At 32.8% G+C, this 19,176-nt stretch overlaps 2 long non-coding RNA genes across 2 annotated transcripts; one reads left to right on the top strand and one right to left on the bottom strand.

Annotated features, from left to right (window-relative positions):
- Window positions 1-2,670: 2,670 nt before the first annotated feature.
- On the bottom strand, window positions 2,671-7,334 carry LOC131618553 (uncharacterized). Its single transcript, XR_009288888.1, has 3 exons — window positions 5,601-7,334; window positions 5,441-5,500; window positions 2,671-2,957 (listed from the first exon to the last, which is right to left on the bottom strand). It is a non-coding gene; the product is annotated as an uncharacterized LOC131618553 (long non-coding RNA).
- A 270-nt stretch (window positions 7,335-7,604) lies between these two features.
- Window positions 7,605-8,281, top strand: LOC131618552 (uncharacterized). The gene is made up of 2 exons (XR_009288887.1): window positions 7,605-7,882; window positions 7,989-8,281. It is a non-coding gene; the product is annotated as an uncharacterized LOC131618552 (long non-coding RNA).
- Window positions 8,282-19,176: the final 10,895 nt, after the last annotated feature.

The raw sequence follows: 19,176 nt of genomic DNA, 5'->3' as shown, positions 1-19,176 counted from the left end.
GGGGTTTTACCCATTGCTAATGCCCCTGAAAAATGACATTTTTTCTTGTAGTGATGTTTGTCAAGCTATCAAATAGCTGACATTTTAAATAACGGTCTTCTGCTGCAACTATTCGATGACTTCAAAGATTGTCACAACATTCATCAACCATCCATTTTGACTACAGGAGCGTATTAGATAGTAGTTTTAGTAATAACTTCTATCATCAACATGTCTTTTATATAAATTTAATAGTTTTTAGTAACAATTATATATAGTCTTTGGTGTGAGAAACCGGAATAAATAAATACCATAATTAGATTATGGTTTCTAGGAGAAAGGGGCCCTAGTAATCCAGAGTTCGTGCCAAGAGGTCATGACACTAGTCAACTATTGTTCCCACCAGGAATCGAACTCGGTATTCCCCGAATATCATCCTTAGCAGGAGCTCGTTAATCACTCGAGCCCAATTACTTGGTTAACAGATTATGCATTTTGAGGAAGCTAGTTTTTACCTACTTTTAATAACAAGATAAATTATATGATTCTAGCTTGTAATGCTTTTGGCAATAAAATATATTTTATGATTATGTGTATAATAATTATGTATGGAAAAGTTATTAGTGATTACTTCCTAAAAATACAAGTACATGATAATCCCTAGTGATAAAGGAATGTTAGAGGTTTTAAGGTTGTTGTGAGGTCGAAAGCTAGCTCATGTGGAGTGAGCATTTTTCTATGTCTGTATTATTGCGTGTAAGTCTATCAACAATGGTTTCTAAATTCAACACCCTACTTTTTCACTTTTTACACTTCACATCATCATCTCTCTCTTCCGCCTAATAATTCAACACTCATTCAATTTTTACTTACTACAATGATTTTGTTTAATAAAATTCAACACCCTATCCCACCACTTTTATTTCATATTATTATTTTCTTTTATGTTTTTATTTTTGTGATATATATTAATAACAATTATCAATTGAAATTAAATTAAAATAATTAAGAGTTAAATAATTTTATTTTAATTTTTTCTAATTTAATAACTTATTTTAATTTTATTTTTCTAATTTTATATTCTTAATTAATCTTTTTCCTTACAAGTAATAAATACAAAATATAGGAAAATTAGAGATAAGAAAGTTGATTTTTTTTTGTGTCCAAATCTAATGAAACTAGTCTCTATTTATAGAGGAAAAAATGATGAATTTTGATAAAAATAAAAAAATTAAAAAAAAATAATTTACTGTAAAATAATTGACCCCAAATGATTATGAAAAAATAAAAATATAATAACTTACAACAACCAATAATATTTTGTCAAATGTTTTTTGTGGCCCCCACCTTCTCTTATTCAACATGTTGAATTTATTCAATACAATTTAATCCACCTCATTTTCAACACCCAATTCAACACCCCATTACATCCATTCAACTACTTAATAAATTATTCAACATGTCCATTGTAAATGGTCTAAGCTTTTAGGCTTATCTTCAACCATGATGATGTGATATTTATATATGTACTTGGCATGAATCCTTGGCCTCCTTGGAAATAGCAACCACTCAGGGAGTGGCCAATTTGCCTCATGATAATCAAGGGAGCATGGTCCACTTCTTTGACAAATTTTTCTGTGTTGTTACAGTAGGGAAACGCGTCACACTTTCCCACCATAGGCCACTTTTCCTCGAAAAGGGTGAGATATCTAACAAAAGGGAGATATATTCGATAAAGGCATAATTTCTCAGACAAATGGGCGACTGAAGGTCTCAATGCATCCTCTTAAGGCCCTTTTACGAATATACTTATACATAATTCCTTAAGTACGATGGCTTGAAAGAACCAGGGTCGGTCCTGACTTTTTAGAGGCGCAGGACAAATGATAAAAATGGACCCCTAACAAAAAAAATTAAACAATAAATCTAAAAAATTTAATTATAAACAATATTAATATTTCTAATTAAAAATAACACTAATATCCAATTTTTTAAATATATTTTTGTAAAATAAAATTTAATAATATATCTTTTTTAAAGTAAATCTTTAAATATAATTTAATCATATAATAAAATATAAAATATTTAATCACAAAAAATATTATCTAAATTTTAAATTAAAGAAATAAAAATTAGAATGATTAATGAAACTATTATTATATATATTTTCAAAACCAGTACCAAACAAAACATTTATTTAGTTCAGTTGGCAAGTAAATATATTTTGAGGTACAATGCACAGGTCCGATCCTTGGTCTATGTATTTTGTTATTTTATTAAATAACATGTTAAAAGCATAAAAAATTTATATCTTCAAGTCTCGAACACAAGCCATATCTTATGAGGCGCTCATCCTTGTCGCTACGCTTAACAGGAATTCAATGAAGTATATATTTCAAAATAAAAGCCATATATTATTTGTTCATTACAATTCTTAAAGCCCAAAACTAAATATTTTGAGGCCCTTCTTTTTTTTAGGCCCTAGGCTGTGGGCCTGCCTGCCCAAACCCAAGGCCGGCCCTGGAAAGAACGAATTGATTTTTTCGTGTCTCTCAAGTTTTAGACGGTTTTCTTTCGTGTGGGATGAGTCCCTCATGTATGAGTTGTGTAACACCCCATTTCTACCAGGCAATAATAATGCAAAAAATATCAGAGTATTTAAAAATTTCTCAACAAATAAATGAGGCGTCACATATTCATTTCACTATAGATCACTTAATCGCATTTAGCGGATACATAGCACATTCTTTGATCGATTAAACAATTACTCAGCATATAATACTTTTTCCAAACAAAATAACTTCTTTTATTAGAACATGGCGGAATCATAGTTCTCAATCTTTAAACTAATAACATCTTGTTCAGCTAAGATAAAACAATAAACAACATCATAAACATCATAAATCGTCCCCCGAGTGCTACATATCAGAGCAACAACCAACTCGATTAACGACAACTAAATCTTCATACTTGAATACCTGCACGTTACCAATATAAAGGCAACGACGAACAAGAAAAAAGGGTGAGATATCAAATCATATAAGTGAGCGCATGATAAATTATATATTAGGATCCAGACATATATAGTCATCACATCGCAAGTATTAATATTGCTATACACTTCATGCTTTCACTAATTCATGAATTTCACATACTTTACCTCTCACAACAAGTCACCACAAATCATATTCACATCAATTACATATAAATATCATTCATTTACTTGGCAAGCTAATTCACGATACATCACATATAAGTCACACAAGACATGTTCGGTTAATCGCATTCGCAAGTATTGATATCTCATACTATTCACAAAATCATCAATTCACATTCTCATATACATTCATCATTTAACAAGTCACAGAATACAGTCACGATATAGTCACAAAATGCCACAAATATGAATCACATAAGACACATGGGACATGACTCATGTATATGCATGTGGTACCAATCGGAGCTTCAGCCCCCGTCACCAATTGCCCGAATCTGAGGCATAAGGCATAAGCCTTCGTCACTAATTTGCCAATCCAGGCCGTCACAGAGTATGCATATGCAATGTGACTCGACAAACAAGACATACACACCATATTCATCACAATCACACGCCACTGCGAGGCATACGCCTACATCACTGATAGTTACCAATTATTAGAGACAATTCAACGTCACAATTAATCTTTCATCTTCACATAGAAATAAAATCGTCACGATATCATCATGCTTCGGTATAAACACATAACTTCACATATCGGTAAACTCATCACAACATCATCATGTTTCGGTATATCACGACAAACATATAACTTCACATATTAACAAAATCATGAAAACATCATCATATTTCTGTATGTCACAACAAACAACACATTAAGTCAATTCACATTAGCCTCATAACTCTCTATAATTAGTCGTTTATTTAACTCACTAATCCACTATTAACCAACCAAAATTATTCACGAAATAATCTCTAATTAATCGAATATAATCTACGTCACTACCGGTTATCTAATTTCCGGTTAAATCCTTAATATTCACGACTTTACAAATTTTCGGGTTATACTCCCAAGTAGAGTTGTCAATATGGGCTACCCGACCCTAAACGGGTCGGCCCCGACGGGCCCTGGGCTTTTTAGGGCTGCGCCAAAAAGGCCCTGTGTTAAATGGGCTCGAGAATTACTACCCGAGCCCGGCCCTTGATGGGCTTCGGGCTACCCGGCCCTAAATGGGCTTTTTTATTTAAAAAATTAAAATAAAACCTTCATAATATTTATCATAAATTAAATTAAAAATTAAATTATTTTAACCATAATACATTTTTAAGTACTATATTATCTGTTATAAATACTATAATGTGTTTCTAAATACAATATATGTCTAAATTGTATGAAATAATACTTGAATAGTTAACATAAGAGAGAAACTAATATAATACGATGAAACAATGTTTATTATATTAATGTATAATATTTAAAAGAGAAAGATTTAATAGAATAGAGATAAAATTTAGTGAGGTGAGAAAAATGAATGTGCTATTTGGAGTAAGACAATATAAATATTAATATATATTTTTTAAATTTTCTAATTATGCGGGCCTGATGGGCTACCCACGGCCCATATGGGCTAGCCCTAATGAGTAGCGGGCTTTTCAGGGCTGGGCTAAAAAGGCCCTGAAAAATATGGGCTCTAATTTTAAGGTCCGAGCCCTATGATTTTTCGGGCCTGGCGGGTCGGCCCATATGGGCTAGCCCATTTTGACAGCTCTACTCCTAAGTCACTAAAAGCACAAATCGAACCGGATTAATCGGACACAATTCATTTCTTTCACCGATTATCCAATTCATTCGGTTAAATTCACTACTTACTGTCATGCCATAGTTTCCATGTTATTTACCGACCAACCGAATAATTAATCTAAGTTCAAGTTTATTCCAATTAAATAGGCTTATTGAAAATTAATTCAACCATTTATTTAATCGACCGATTAATATCACGATTTCAACAAAATAATACCACCACGTTAATGTACTAATTAAACTTAGCTACCACGTCAATTTTCATCAAATTCCGGACAACTAAATATACCGCTTAATTCGGCTATTTCAATCAAACGGGACTATTTACATTTCATTAGTCCTATAACTACTGCTATTTCTAATTATATTCCATTTCTATCATTGTAGTTCATTAATTATAATACTATTATATATATATATATATATATATATATATATATATATATATATATATATATATATATATATATATATATATAACAACATACATAATATTTTTTGCATACACAAAATACAGTAACAGATTACAAAATAGCACATTATACACATAATATTTATTTTTTGAAAATTACAAATATACATTATATTTGTATAAACAACGGAAATTCAACATATCAAACAACAACACTAATATACATAAAAATAGAGAGAGAAAAATGTACCTTAAGAAAACAAATCAACAACTCCAAGCTTATTTTGAATTTCCTTGCAAAAGCTAACTCCTTTATAGTTATATTAAAAAAAAACTAATTAAAAATAAATTAAAATTACACTTTTAAATAAATTGTAAATCAAAAAGAAAAAGAAAATATTTATTTTTACCTTAAAAATTGAAGATAATAATTTGAGAAGAAGTGGACTTGATGAAGAAGTGGAGAAGAAGAAGAGAGTTAGAGAATAGGATGGAAGAAGAAAAATGGAGAGAGTTATAGAATGGGGAAGCAAAAGAGTAATTGAAGAATTTATGGTGAGTTTTGTGAGGGGGTTAGCCCCTGGCAAATTGTCAAGTAATAAATGCACGGGCTAGCACACTGTACGGTGATGGGATTCCGTGCAGAGATTCTCTTTTCAGCTAGGGGAAGCCCCTGGAAAATTATCATGTAGTTTTGTGAGGGGGTTAGCCCCTGGAAAATTGTCAAGTATTATGACGCGCTTTTTCTTAGCCCTTCGCAATGCAGAATTTTGAATTTTGAAATTCCTCTTAATGCATTTGTGAGGGGAGTCCCCATGCCAAAGTACTATTAAATTATTATTATTTTTATTTTGTGCGTTGCGAGGGGTTAATCTCCTGGAAAATTAATAAACTTAGTGAAGAGTTTATCCCCTGGAAAAAACCCTGACTAAATAAGATTTTTCTTGTAGCGTTTTTATTGTGGATTCACAAATTGCATATGAAATGAAACAGGTGTTAAGATTGAAAACGCAACACATATTGAAAAATTTATGACATCAAAAAAGGAAAAGAAGGCAATGGATGAATAAATAGACATGAAATGAAAGATATTAGTTATAAACTCATATACTTCTAACTCTCGATCTCGATTTTGTTGAGCTTTTCATCAGCATTTACCAAAAAAGAAGAAACAAAGATGACATTCAACACAACCAGCAAAGTCGCAGCAACATAGCAACACGACGATCGACGACACACTCATAACACAACAAAACAACCAGCGACACACTCGCAACAAGACGACAATACGACTGAAGGCTCACTAGTAGAGTCTCAGCAACACAATTTTGTTTCCTCATTCGTAACTTCGTTTTTCATTCGTGTTTTAGGTTTTTGCCTAGTTTTTTTGTTGTTGAAATTTGTATGCAACATTTGAAAAATTTAGACTTTTGTTATGAATAATGTAAAAACCAAAAATTGTTTTCATAAGAATTTAAGAGAGTATTTATCCATTATTGTCAAAGATAAATTATAAGAACGCTTGAAAATTATTTATAAAAATATTTTAAAGAACATTTGTGACATATTTCGTGAATGATTTTGGTAATAGAAAAAAAAAATCGCTGCCCAATTTATTTTTAAGCAACATTATACATGTTGTAAATAAAATTATTGCTAATAGCAATAAATATTATAGTGAAAGCATGAATATGAAATAATTGCTAATATAAAATAAATTTTAAACTTTCAAGTCAACCCTTTGTTAAATCAAAATAACAATTTTTATTACCATATCGGTCAAGCAAGTAAAATGTTTTTCTCAATACAACATATGTACAAGCACATGACCGATCATGGATTAGAGAACCAATAATTATTGCATAGAAATAACTTCTAACACCGTTAGGAAGATCTTACTAAAATGACATTTGCAATTTTTTTTTTTTTTTGAAAAAGCAAAACTAATATTATAAATAAAAGACTAGCACAAGGCATGCTAGAAATTTGCAATTGATTAGCTTTTGAAGTTTTGTTTACTCGCCTTTCCATCAATCCAAAACATACATAATTGCGAATCATTTACTTTTCATCTTCTCTTAGAGAAATTATTGATGAATTTAAAATATTATTCTCCTTTTGTGAAAATATATTTTGTGTCATAAAATGTTATAAATTATAAAAAAATTTGTAAAATAAGGATTCTTATTAAGTTTTTATATGTAACCACTTTACAAAAGTGTGCTAAACAGACAAATATGACACTTTGATATACTTAAAAGACATTTAATTTTTTTAATAACAAATAAAATATAATATGCTAAAAAAAAGTAAATAATCACTAAAGTTCAACAAAGTAAGCCTTTAAACACAAGAAATGTTTAAAGGCAGCAAAGAGAAAAAAAAACAATTAAAGAAAAAAATAGACAGCAAAAACAACTCAATCAATATTACTATAAAGAGATCCCTAAGAAAAACAACCCAACCAAATAAGAGACATTTAATAATATTTCTAATTTAAAAAATGTATTTTTCTATTCCAAAAAAATCTTATTTATTATGTCAAAAGAGGATTAACATTATAAATTATAAAGTTATAAAACTATACAATATTGCTTACTTGCCAAGAGAAAAAAAATGGTTGTAATCGTCAAATTTGTTTATTTTTTCATCATCTTTCTTTCTATAATTCTTGTTGCAATGAATATTGAAAGTAAGCCATTGTTTTTATTATTTTCAAATTTTCTTATTTACTACCTATGTGATGTTTTATCTAATTTTTGTAACAATATTTTTTTATTTTTTATATTTTATTACAGGTTATATTGATTGTATTCATGATTTTGATTGTCCAAAGGATATGTGTCCACATCCTTTAAAACCGAAGTGTGTTTTGGTGACAAATCTTCCTGTTTCTGGAAGTGGAAAATGTGCATGTAGTTGAAAGATGAGCACATAATCTCTTCCTACAAATTTCACTTGTGATGTTGTGATTTTCTTTTAATATAACATTTGTGATTGATTTTCTGGTTTTCATAAAACGAAGTTAAAATATTTGCAAATTCAAATGTATTGATTATAATAACATTGAAATAGACGCCATAATTTATCACTTAGTCTCTTTTAAGTTTTAAAGTCTGCTCCTCTAATTTGGAGGTCTCTCATCTCTAATATGCTGATGAGGCTCTGTGGAGTATCAAAGCTATCTTGAGGAGATTTGAGCTTGCCTCGAGTTTTGTAGTTAACTATCATAAGAGTAATTTGTTTGGGATTAATGTTGGCCCCTCTTTTCTTCATCTAGATGAAGCCTTTTTTGTACTGTAAGATTTAGTCTCTCCCTTTCCGATATCTTGGGTTACCAGTAGGAGTCAACCCTAGGTTAGTTTCAACTTGGGGACCCATGATGAATTTAATCAGGAAGAGACTTAATTCGTGGTCCAATAGATATGTTAACTTAGAAGGTAGGTTTGTTTTTGTTAATTATGTTCTTCCTGCTAAGTGGAGATAGAGGGTCTGTCGGGTTTTCTGGTATTTGGTTAGATATATTATCTGCCCGGTATGTTGCTTCTTCTGTGTACTCTTATTGTGGAGGTAGATCTTTGGGGAACCACTCTTGTTCTACCTGGTGAAGAGGAGTGACCCTGCTCGGGTCCAACAAGGATGATCCTTTGAATGGATTCGAGGAGGCCTTGTCTAAAAAGGTTGGATCGATTTTTTGACCTCCTTCTGAAAAGATCCATGGCTTGGCAGTACCTCTTTATGGCTAAATTCCCAAGACTTTTCCTCATTTGTGAAATCTAAAATGGGTCAACGTATTAGGTTGGTAGGTTGGATCAGGGTATATGATTTTGGACCTTAGATGGAGACATTATTTTTTTGTTCATGAAGACCATGTTGAGTCGACATCTCATTTGTTTGTGACTTGTAGTCGGGTTTCTAGTGTCTGGTATAGGATTTTCAGGTGGTTACATGTGCATTTGCCTAGAGATATTTATCTTGTCTTTGAGTTTTTCTCTCATTATCCTAGGACTAAGATAAGGGGTGGATTTATTTTGACTGGGCATGATGGGTGTGGACTATTTGGTTTGCTCGTAATGACGAGCTTTTCACCAATGTATCATCTAATGCGAAAGAGTTGGAGGATAAATGTATTTTTTGGCTTGGAGTTGGCTCTATCATAAGCCCCATATAATTCTTTATCCTTCACCTATTAGCTCCATAATCATGTCTCGTGTTTAATTCAATAGAGGACCTAGATTCTTGACTTGGCTCCTCGATTTTATGTGGTTGGAGTTGCTTCATGTAGCTTTTGTTATTGTTTTCGGTGGATCGATAGTCTGGGATCTAGCTTGGTGTTGTTGTGGCGGCCTGATGCAGTGTAGTTGGGGTGGTTTCTTTCTTTTGTTTTGTTTGCTAGTTGGTTGTTTTTTTTTTGGTGTTTTGCTTTGTTATATTGTTGTTGTAGGTTGTTGATTTGCCAACTGTTTTCTTGTTTGGCACTTCATGTGTCCTTTTTTTTTGTACTTTTTGCAGGCTTTAGCCTTTTATAAAATGCAATTTTATCATTAAAAAAAACACAAACACTTGATATGATACAACATTATAAAAAAAAGGTTATGTTGAATATTTTGTAAACCCTTTTTAGCAGTTGCGTTTATCTATCTAATTCCTAGTACTCTTTATCTGCATTCATTTTCTGGCTTGTACTTGGTAACACATCTTCATTTCGTTCAATGACATTTGATGGAATTGGGAGTTCACATGTATGAACACTTTCAACACCAAACATATCCCTGATCATGTTTTGAATATAATCTTCAAACGTTGATGATTGACTATGTCTTGAATCTCATTTCAAAATGTTGATAATCAAGTGTGAGGAAGAAGTCTCACATTGGTTAGAAAAAGGAAGATAGAACACTTTATAAATGAGAGAACCCACACATCTATCACCTTAAAATTTTAGGTGGACAAGTGGTGTGTCTATCACAAAGTGTGTCCCAAGTGTAATATGATCTCTCGTTTGAATCCATCCAAGTGCCTTTAACACAAAATTCAAATAGTACTAGGTGAGAAAGTATATTTTATTAAGTATTGATAATGAAGCTAAATGGTGTATTCCTTTGGAAATAAGGAAATGTTGACCACCTTAGGTGACCTTACATGACATTCCTACTCCCAATTTTTTAAAACCTCATAATTTACAAAGGCTTTTTTTTTTTCGTTTTCTAATTCATTTTTAAAATCAAAATTAATAAATTGTATTATCCTACTCATATGCAATTGATGTTTGAAATTTTGTAATTCATGATTTATCCAATTCTTCATAATATAAAATATAGATTTTAAAAATTTAATATATTGAAAAACCAATATACAATATTAATTAACCTACCTTAGAGACTAGTGATTCGAAGAGGAAAGGAAGTAAGGGGCTTACGAGGATTAAAGGGTGAAAAAAGAATAAAGGCAAAAAAAACAAATACTTCTTTCTTTCTCTGTCATGATCGTAAAATGAACCTTTAAAAATAAAAAATAAAACCCCAAAAATTACAATTAAAATTTAACTATCAAGTAAGGTATGATGACAAATAGCAAATGAAGATTTAATGTGATATGGCTTGCATAACCATGATTTGTGTGTATCCCTTTAAGTTGTGTGGTTATTGATTGACAAATAACAAATGAAGATTTAATGTGATATGGCTTGCATAACCATGATTTGTGTGTAAAGTTAGCCGGTCATCCAATTGCATGTTGCCTCATGCCGGAAGAGAAGCAATGTGTTTTAGACAAGACATAACCAAAAAATATACTTGCAACCTTGAAACATGGGGAATATCGCAAATATCAAGCCACTGTACAATATGCACTATCAAACTAACAAAGTGCTGAAGAGGGTAGAACTGAAATACAACACCTCTTGAAACTTTTAGATGATAACAATTATGTATCTAGGTACCGAACATGCGATGATGGAGTAATCATTAGAGATATATTTTGGACTCATCTTGATTCCATAAAATTGTTCAACATGTTTTCCACTGTGCTCATCATTGATTCAACGTATAAGACCAAGAAGTACAAGCTTCTATTATTAGAAAGTATTGGTGTTACCTCTATTGAAAATACTTACTCTATCGGGTTTGCATTTCTAGAGAGAGAAAAAAGGAGAATTTTACTTGGGATTTAGAGGCGTGTCAACCAATGCTGAAGAATTAAGAAGAAATGTCAAAAGTAATTGTTACCGATCGTGATACCTCTTTGATGAAATCGGTTTCAAAGGTATTTCCTACTTCTGATGTATTACTTTGTAGGTATCACACAACAAAGAATGTGAGAAATTGAGTTAAACCCGCTATAGGGACAAACAGATAGAGGGCAAAGACGATAAAATGGTCAAGGAGAGCATCATAGTAGAAAAATAATGGATGTATGAACTGTTATAATAAATTCTTCTACAAAAGAGTTATATGACAATGGTGTTATAAAATAAGAAAGGTGTGTGACAAATATCAAGATTTAATGAAATATGTTGAAAGTAGAATTTTCGACCAAGTTAAGTGTTAGGAGTGAATTAATGGTATTTTCATGTGTTAAATTAACTACCTTTTGAGCTAAAAGTGAATATATCTTGTGATTTTTACGGATTTTATAGTTAGAATTAAACTTTCGAGGTTCAATATTAATTATAGAACGACTTGCATCACTTTGGGTGTTATTTATGCAGATATTGAAGTTAAGAAGCAAAGACGAAGGAACACGCAAGCGTAGAAACTCTGAAGAAGTGGAATCAAAAAGAATTGGATTAAAGCAAGTGGCGAGCCGCGCCAATCAGAGACGAGACGCGCGAAACCTTCTGTCTTGGGTTCGCGCCGCGCCAGCCAGTGTCGCGCCGCGGTGACTGCGTTATAAAGGAAAAGGCTATAAATACAAGCCCTAACCCTCATAAACCATAACTTTGGGAGAGAGACTTTTTGTGAGCGAAATTCAGAGAGCAATCCTAATCCAGAACAATAAACAACATCCGACAGAGAATTCAACATCAATTGAAGACATTCCCTTGATGAAGATGAATCCATCTATGAAAAGTTGTTTGTTCTTCATATCTATGGAGAGCTAAATTCTTCTTGTTGAGTTTAAGGTAGTAGTTAACTTATGAATATACAATACCGTTGATTAATTCTTATGAACAATTGTTTGAATTTATTATCAATAAGAAACCTTGTTTTTATCTTAAATCATTGTGGAGTCTTTGATCGAAAGAAAGGATTCTAACTTTTGCCCTAGGTTACTATATTGATTCAATCTCAATTTGCAGAGATGGAATTGTGATTGGGTTTTCATAATTATCGTTCTTTATTACTATTATCGATATTGATATTTGGAAAGATTGAATCTCATATCGGTAAAAGTTTATCTAATTTGATTTGCAGACATGGAATCATATTTGAGGATAAGTGAAGATAATAAGTCAAATGATTGTTCGAATAAGGATTAATTAATAAATTGTATAGGAATAGGTTGATGAACCCTATAACTCAACATATTCGTTTACCATTGTTAATCATCTTTAAGTTTTTTTATCAGTCAATTATTATTCTGTTAGATACAATTTGAGAACAAACAAACAAACTCAACTATTTTTCTCACTAAAAATAAACAACTATACAACGGCTGTAATATTAAACCAATCTCTGTGGATACGATATATACCAAAAATATTTACCCGAAAATACTTTCAACAAATTGGCGCCGTTGCCGGGGATTGGTGTCAATATTGCACGCAGTGCAATAGTTTTTTTTATTTTGAGTTATTTCCTTATTTTTAGTTATATGATTTTTAGTTATTTACTTATTTTTAGATTTTTTGTTTAGTTACTTATTTTTAGATTTTTTTGTTTACTTACTTAATTGTAGATTTTTAGTTTAGTTCCTTTATTTTAGATTTTTAGATTTGTTCCTTTATTTTAGATTTTTAGTTAGTTACTTTATTTTAGATTTTGTTATTGCAATAGTCTTTTAATTTTGAATTATTATTATTTTTTTATTTCACTTGTTTGCTAGTTTTGTAGATTTTTGTTTGTCGGAATGTTTGACCTAAATATAAACGCTGCGATTCATGCTCAAAACGAGATCCTAATTCAACAAATGGAGTATCTCCTTCAAAGTGTGTCACAGTTCACACCTCAAGTTAATGAGTTTCATGATATCGGATGGTACACACCGGAAGATGCGATGGAATATCATATGGCTAACCATGAATATCAACAACAAAGGCTTTCACACTATAATCAAGGTTATCAAAGTGGACCCTCTGAGTTAGAGGAAACCATGAATCAATTCATGCAATTCTCTTTAGCCATTCAACAAAACCGGGAAACGGAAGATGTTCAATTTACCAAATTCTTCACCGAGCAAAACGTAAGTCAGGCCTCAACTTTTCAAAATCCTATGACTTGTGTAGAAACCTGCAATGCTACTTCTATAAGGAGTGTAAAAGTGGTTGATGAGGAAGTTGAAAACAAGGATGTTGGAAATAAGAGAGTGGAGGAGGAAATTGATAACAAGGAAGATGTTGTTGAAAAGGATAATATAGAGTATGTAAACATCAAGAAAAATATAGAAGTTAAGTATGAGCCCTCAATGAAGCTACCTTATCCAAGACCTCCTAAAAAGGTAGATGACGTGTTAGTCGAAGGAACAAAAAAGGAGGATATAATCAAAGAAGTCGTGAATGAGTTAGAAACTTCAAAAGTTGAAACTTTTTCAAAAGAGAATATGGTGGACTTAGAGTTGAATAAGAGTAGTAATGCAAAGGAGCATAAACTCTCATTGGAATTACTTCCTTTACAAGTTCCTAATAAAGAAGGGAATGAGAGTCATTACTTTCGGCCAATGAAAATGTTTAGCCGTTTGCAAATCACCATCCCATCTTTAGAAGGTTTAGAGATAAAGCCAAAATTTGTCAAATTCATCAAGGATAGGTTCTCACCGACAAAGAAACTAACGGATAAGGAGGTTATCTCTCTTGAGGAGAGGAAAAAACAAATGAAGGAAGAGAGACCGCGAGTTGATGTGATAAGAATTAAGGATGAAGAAACCAAACAAGCAAACTTTAAATACTTTTAGGGCTTCACATTGGTAAGAAAAGTACCAAGAAAAAGAGACAATGGTTGATGATTCAACCATGAACCGTCAAGCCATGTGACGTTAAATGAGGCACTTCGTGGGAGGTAACCCACATTTCTAATGTTTTATTTTGTTTTGTTTATTTTTATTTCAGGAAATAATAAGGGGGCCTTTATGGTGAAAGCTAGGAAGAATCAATTGATATGGCAATACCCCTTGTGAGTCAACCCTCTCGGGCTTGTTCTGAAACATTGAGGTCAATGTTTAGTTCAAGTTTGGGGGTGGATTTACTCTTTTTGCATTTTTCAATTTTATGCTTTTATGTTTGTTATTTGTCTCCAGTTTAGAATGAGTAGTCCCACAGCATAATGAAAATCTCAAGCAAAGTACCAACAATGGAGCAACATGCGTGAAAGCGGTAGTGAGTGAAGTAATTTTATTTTTAAAAAAAAATTTAGTTCACTTTCGTTTTCAATAAAGTGACAAAGCAGGTATGAATTTTTGAACTCAAACTCCTAATGTGTGCATGAAATTTAGGTTGTTAGTAAATACTTAACAGAAGTTCTTTATGGTACACTATTTTATTGGATCGGTTTAGCCTTAACCATTGTGAGGAAAGTCTTCCATTGTTTACTATATGCAGGAGACCATCAATTGTTTTGACTTGTTTGTATCATGCTAAATCGTTTGTTGCATCGTTTGTGGAAATCTGTGAAAGTGATTTAGGCACTTGTTTGAATCTGAGAGTTTCTTTAAGCCATTTCCATCTTAAAACTTATTTTCTTCTGTGAGAGTGTGATCCTTTGTTAACCATTCTTTGAGCCTGAGGTCAATGTAAATTTCATCATATGCACCAAGGAAAAACCTGGTGAGTTTTGATCTCAATAAAAATTTTTGTTGTGGACCATCAACCACAAAATTTGGTGATGTGTTTTCTCTGTGACCTTCATAGAAAGTAGGGGAGCATTCATATAATCTAAATACAGGTTGATCTCCAAGTTGGGGAGAGTCATAATCAAAAGAAGGGTAAGTCTGCAGGTGGTGATTTGCAAAGAACGAAAGAGATTCGTAGCTTGAAAAAAAAACAAAAGAAAAAACAATGTTTGTGATCGGTAAAATAGCAAGTGTACTATTTTGCCTCTGTAGTAATAATAGGGAAATTCCCCGAATGTCGATCTCAAGGACTGCGTAGTAATATCGAGTTCAAATTATAGATCAATTAAACAAAAACTAATATTGGGGGTTTGTTTGCAAATTGTCACTAAACAATAATTAAAATAAGCATAAAAGTAAATTGGCTTTTTGACAAATATGAGTATTATGCTAGGGGTATAGTGTGTGATTGTTCCTGTAATAACCTTGGATTTAGATCTCTTTAACAAGTTCATAACCTTTAATTACCGCCCTTTAGATTATTTTCCCCTAAGTCCTTAGTGGGAAAACCTTTGAACATTCATCCTAACTCCTAAGTCCTTAGAGAATTATGATGAAATCAAGCCTTTATGTTATCAAAAGATAACCGGTAACTATAGGGTATCCCTAGTCCTAGGTGATATCTACTATAGTCTAATCGTACAAAAACCTTAACAACCGCTGTCCAGCTGGTTGTTAACCGTAAATCAATCTTGTTGGTCCGACAAAGAAAGCATAAAAACCTTGTACAATTAAATTAAATAAGAAAACAAATCTATTGATGAACTCAGGAATTCGAAATCATTACAGAGTCAAATCAGGGACACCCCCTAGCATTAGGGTTTAGTTACTCATATTGTTCAAAGAAAACAAATTATAAAATAGATACATTACAAGAATTGAGATGAAAGTTGATCTTCAATCGCTTCCGTTCATGAAGACCTTCTTCTCTCCCAAACCCTTGTTTTCTCCAATCTTCAATCGTGTCTTCTCCTAGCCAAAAAGTCCCATTTTTCATCATTAAAACTCTTCTATATAGTGCATACTCACTTAGGTTGGTTGGAAGTACCCAAAATGCCCCCACAACTTAACCCATGGAAAAAATATGAAAAAATCATAAAATCAGCGTCACATGCTGACACGGGCCGTGTCAGCCAACACGGGCACCCGTGTCAGACTTCTGTCATCTTAAAACTTATTTTTTTTCTCCCAGGCCTCCTGACACGGGTGCGCGTGTCAGGTAACACGGCCCGTGTCAGCCCATAACTTCATATTTTGGCTTTGAGTTCTTCATCAAAGTTGTAGCCCTTTTCGTTAGCGAAATTTTGCCACCGGAACCGCGTCAATCGGAGTTACGAAGCTCTAGTTATGATCAAAATACTACACGCATGTCACGATGAGAAACATGCTGAAAATTTCCATATCTCACACTTGCTAACACGAGCCGTGTCAGCCCCGTGACTTTCATCTCTTTTGCATTTTCTTTTCCACGCTTCATCCTAACATGGCCAGTTTCAGGTGACACAGGTGGTCGTGTCAGACCTTATGTAGCTTGACTTTTCACTTCCTTCGAAACTCCTCTTTTTGTACTTTTTGGCATTGATTTGTCTCGATTTATTCCTTTAAGCCTGCAAACAGTAAAATAACAACCAAAGCATAAAATGTAGAAGAATGAAGTAAAACACTTGACAATATAAAGCAAAGACGACTAAAATCAACGGTAAATAAACGTGTAAAAACCACTGATCAAACTCCCCCAAACTTAAACCGTTGCTTGACCTCAAGCGACAATTACAAAAGTTAATGACCTTCAAAGCACACGGTGTTCATACGTGAGATATCTGTCTATATTGATCAAGAAACAGTTGGTTCGGCATTCACATGACGCGACGAGTTTCTGTTACCACTTTAAACCTCAATCTCCCGTTTCGGATACCTTTCCAACTATGCTTTGCACTTAAGTCTCTTTCCGATTTTCCTTCTCTTTCATTCGGACAATCATATTAAGGCACTGCATTTCTTCTAATAATCATCACCTGCATGAGACGAATCAAGGCTTCTGGTTTTCTTTTCCTGGCACCAAACTAGCAGCATTGGCTACTTTTTATTCCCGATGAAATTTTCAAACTTTGCAGTTATATATTGTCCTTTTGGACGACGTTTGGGGATCAATCTCCTTTGGGCTAAATAACCGGGTGAGGGTTACCCAACTTAGCGAGCCGATTGCCTTTTACCGCCTTTTCATCATTCGGTGCCAACTTTATATCTCTTTTTTTTTTCTCAACCAGTCATCATGCAAGAGAATCTGAATTATGCCAGACTGTATCAATAAACTACTCGAGAAGTACTTCTCAGGAGACAAGTACTATGGTGCAAATCTACACGTTAGACTCGTATCTCTTCCAGGGAACCAAGGGTGCTTAAACAAACCTCTTCTTGTCACATTATTCCGCACTTCCTGTCCTCAAACAATCCTCGCTTCATCTCTATATACTATTCCCGATCGCTCTTTAGGATCAAAACTTTTTAAAAAAAAATTAAAATTTCGGTCAAAATTTGGGAAGAACTCAATGTTTGGTTTTACACATCATAACAAAAACATAAAAATAAAAATGCAAGAGTAAATCCTCCCCCAAACTTGAACTAAAAATTGGCCCCCAATGTTTCAGAACAAGCCCGAGAGGGGTGACTCACAGAGGGTAGTGCAACTCTAACTGCAGCTTCCTAGCATTCACCAGAAAGTCCCCCTTTTTATTTCCTGAAACAAAAAACAAGCAAACACAAAAAGAAAAATAAGTTGTTAAAAGCATGGGTTGCCTCCCACGAAGCGCTTCGTTTAACGTCGCATGGCTCGACAATCCATTACCCTTTTTAGGGTGGCATATATGACACAAAGAACACATCATCTTTTTTCTTTCTTTTGTTTGGTAGCAATTCCATGAACTTAAAGTACCGATGATGTTGCTCCCAAATCCTTTTCAGCTTGATTTTATTGAACAAGGCATAAATGTCTTCCAATACTTTGTCAATTTCTTGTCTTTCATCTGCCTTGTTGTAAAAATAGTTTTTGGGGATACTCTTTTGTTGAAAATTTTCTTGTTGGATGTCCACATCTTCACAAATTGTTAAATTTGTGGTTTTATCCAAAACTCGATCATCTTCAAGTTTCCTTATTTCTTCTTCCCCATATTTCTTTTTTACCTCAAATTCTTCTATTCTTACTGCATCCTCTTCATCTGATGTTAAGCATTTTTCTTCTGGTTCCACATACTCTTCTTCCAACTGTAACTTTCTCCAAATAAACCTATCTGGATAAAAGTTAGCTTCCTTACATTCATGCATAAGGATTCTTACCTCCCTCTTATATGCTTTGAAGATTTTAGTCGCCTCTTCCAAGGTGACTCCTGAATCAGGCGACCAACATGCAGGAGATACAGGTGGCAATGTATCAAAAAAATACATAGCTACAAAACTCAGACAATTTGTTAGTAGCAAAGTATAGAAGAATTCATGAAGCAAAAATAATTAGCCTTTTTTTTCTTATATTAAAATCAACAAAAACAAAATTTTAGTTGACGAGCAACAAAATTTCAATTGAACTAAAATCAAAACTATATATTTTAGCAGTCCCCGGCAACGGCGCCAAAAACTTGATCGGTAAAATAGCAAGTGTACTATTTTGCCTCTGTAGTAATAATAGGGAAATTCCCCAAATGTCGATCTCAAGGACTGCGTAGTAATATCGAGTTCAAATTATAGATCAATTAAACAAAAACTAATATTGGGGGTTTGTTTGCAAATTGTCACTAAACAATAATTAAAATAAGCAGAAAAGTAAATTGGCTTTTTGACAAATATGAGTATTATGCTAGGGGTATAGTGTGTGATTGTTCCTGTAATAACCTTGGATTTAGATCTCTTTAACAAGTTCATAACCTTTAATTACCGCCCTTTAGATTATTT

The sequence above is a fragment of the Vicia villosa genome, linkage group LG7 (assembly GCF_029867415.1).
Source record: "Vicia villosa cultivar HV-30 ecotype Madison, WI linkage group LG7, Vvil1.0, whole genome shotgun sequence".
Taxonomy (NCBI): domain Eukaryota; kingdom Viridiplantae; phylum Streptophyta; class Magnoliopsida; order Fabales; family Fabaceae; genus Vicia; species Vicia villosa.
The sequence above is the reverse complement of the archived record's forward strand: the minus strand, read 5'-3'. Positions and strand labels throughout refer to the sequence as shown.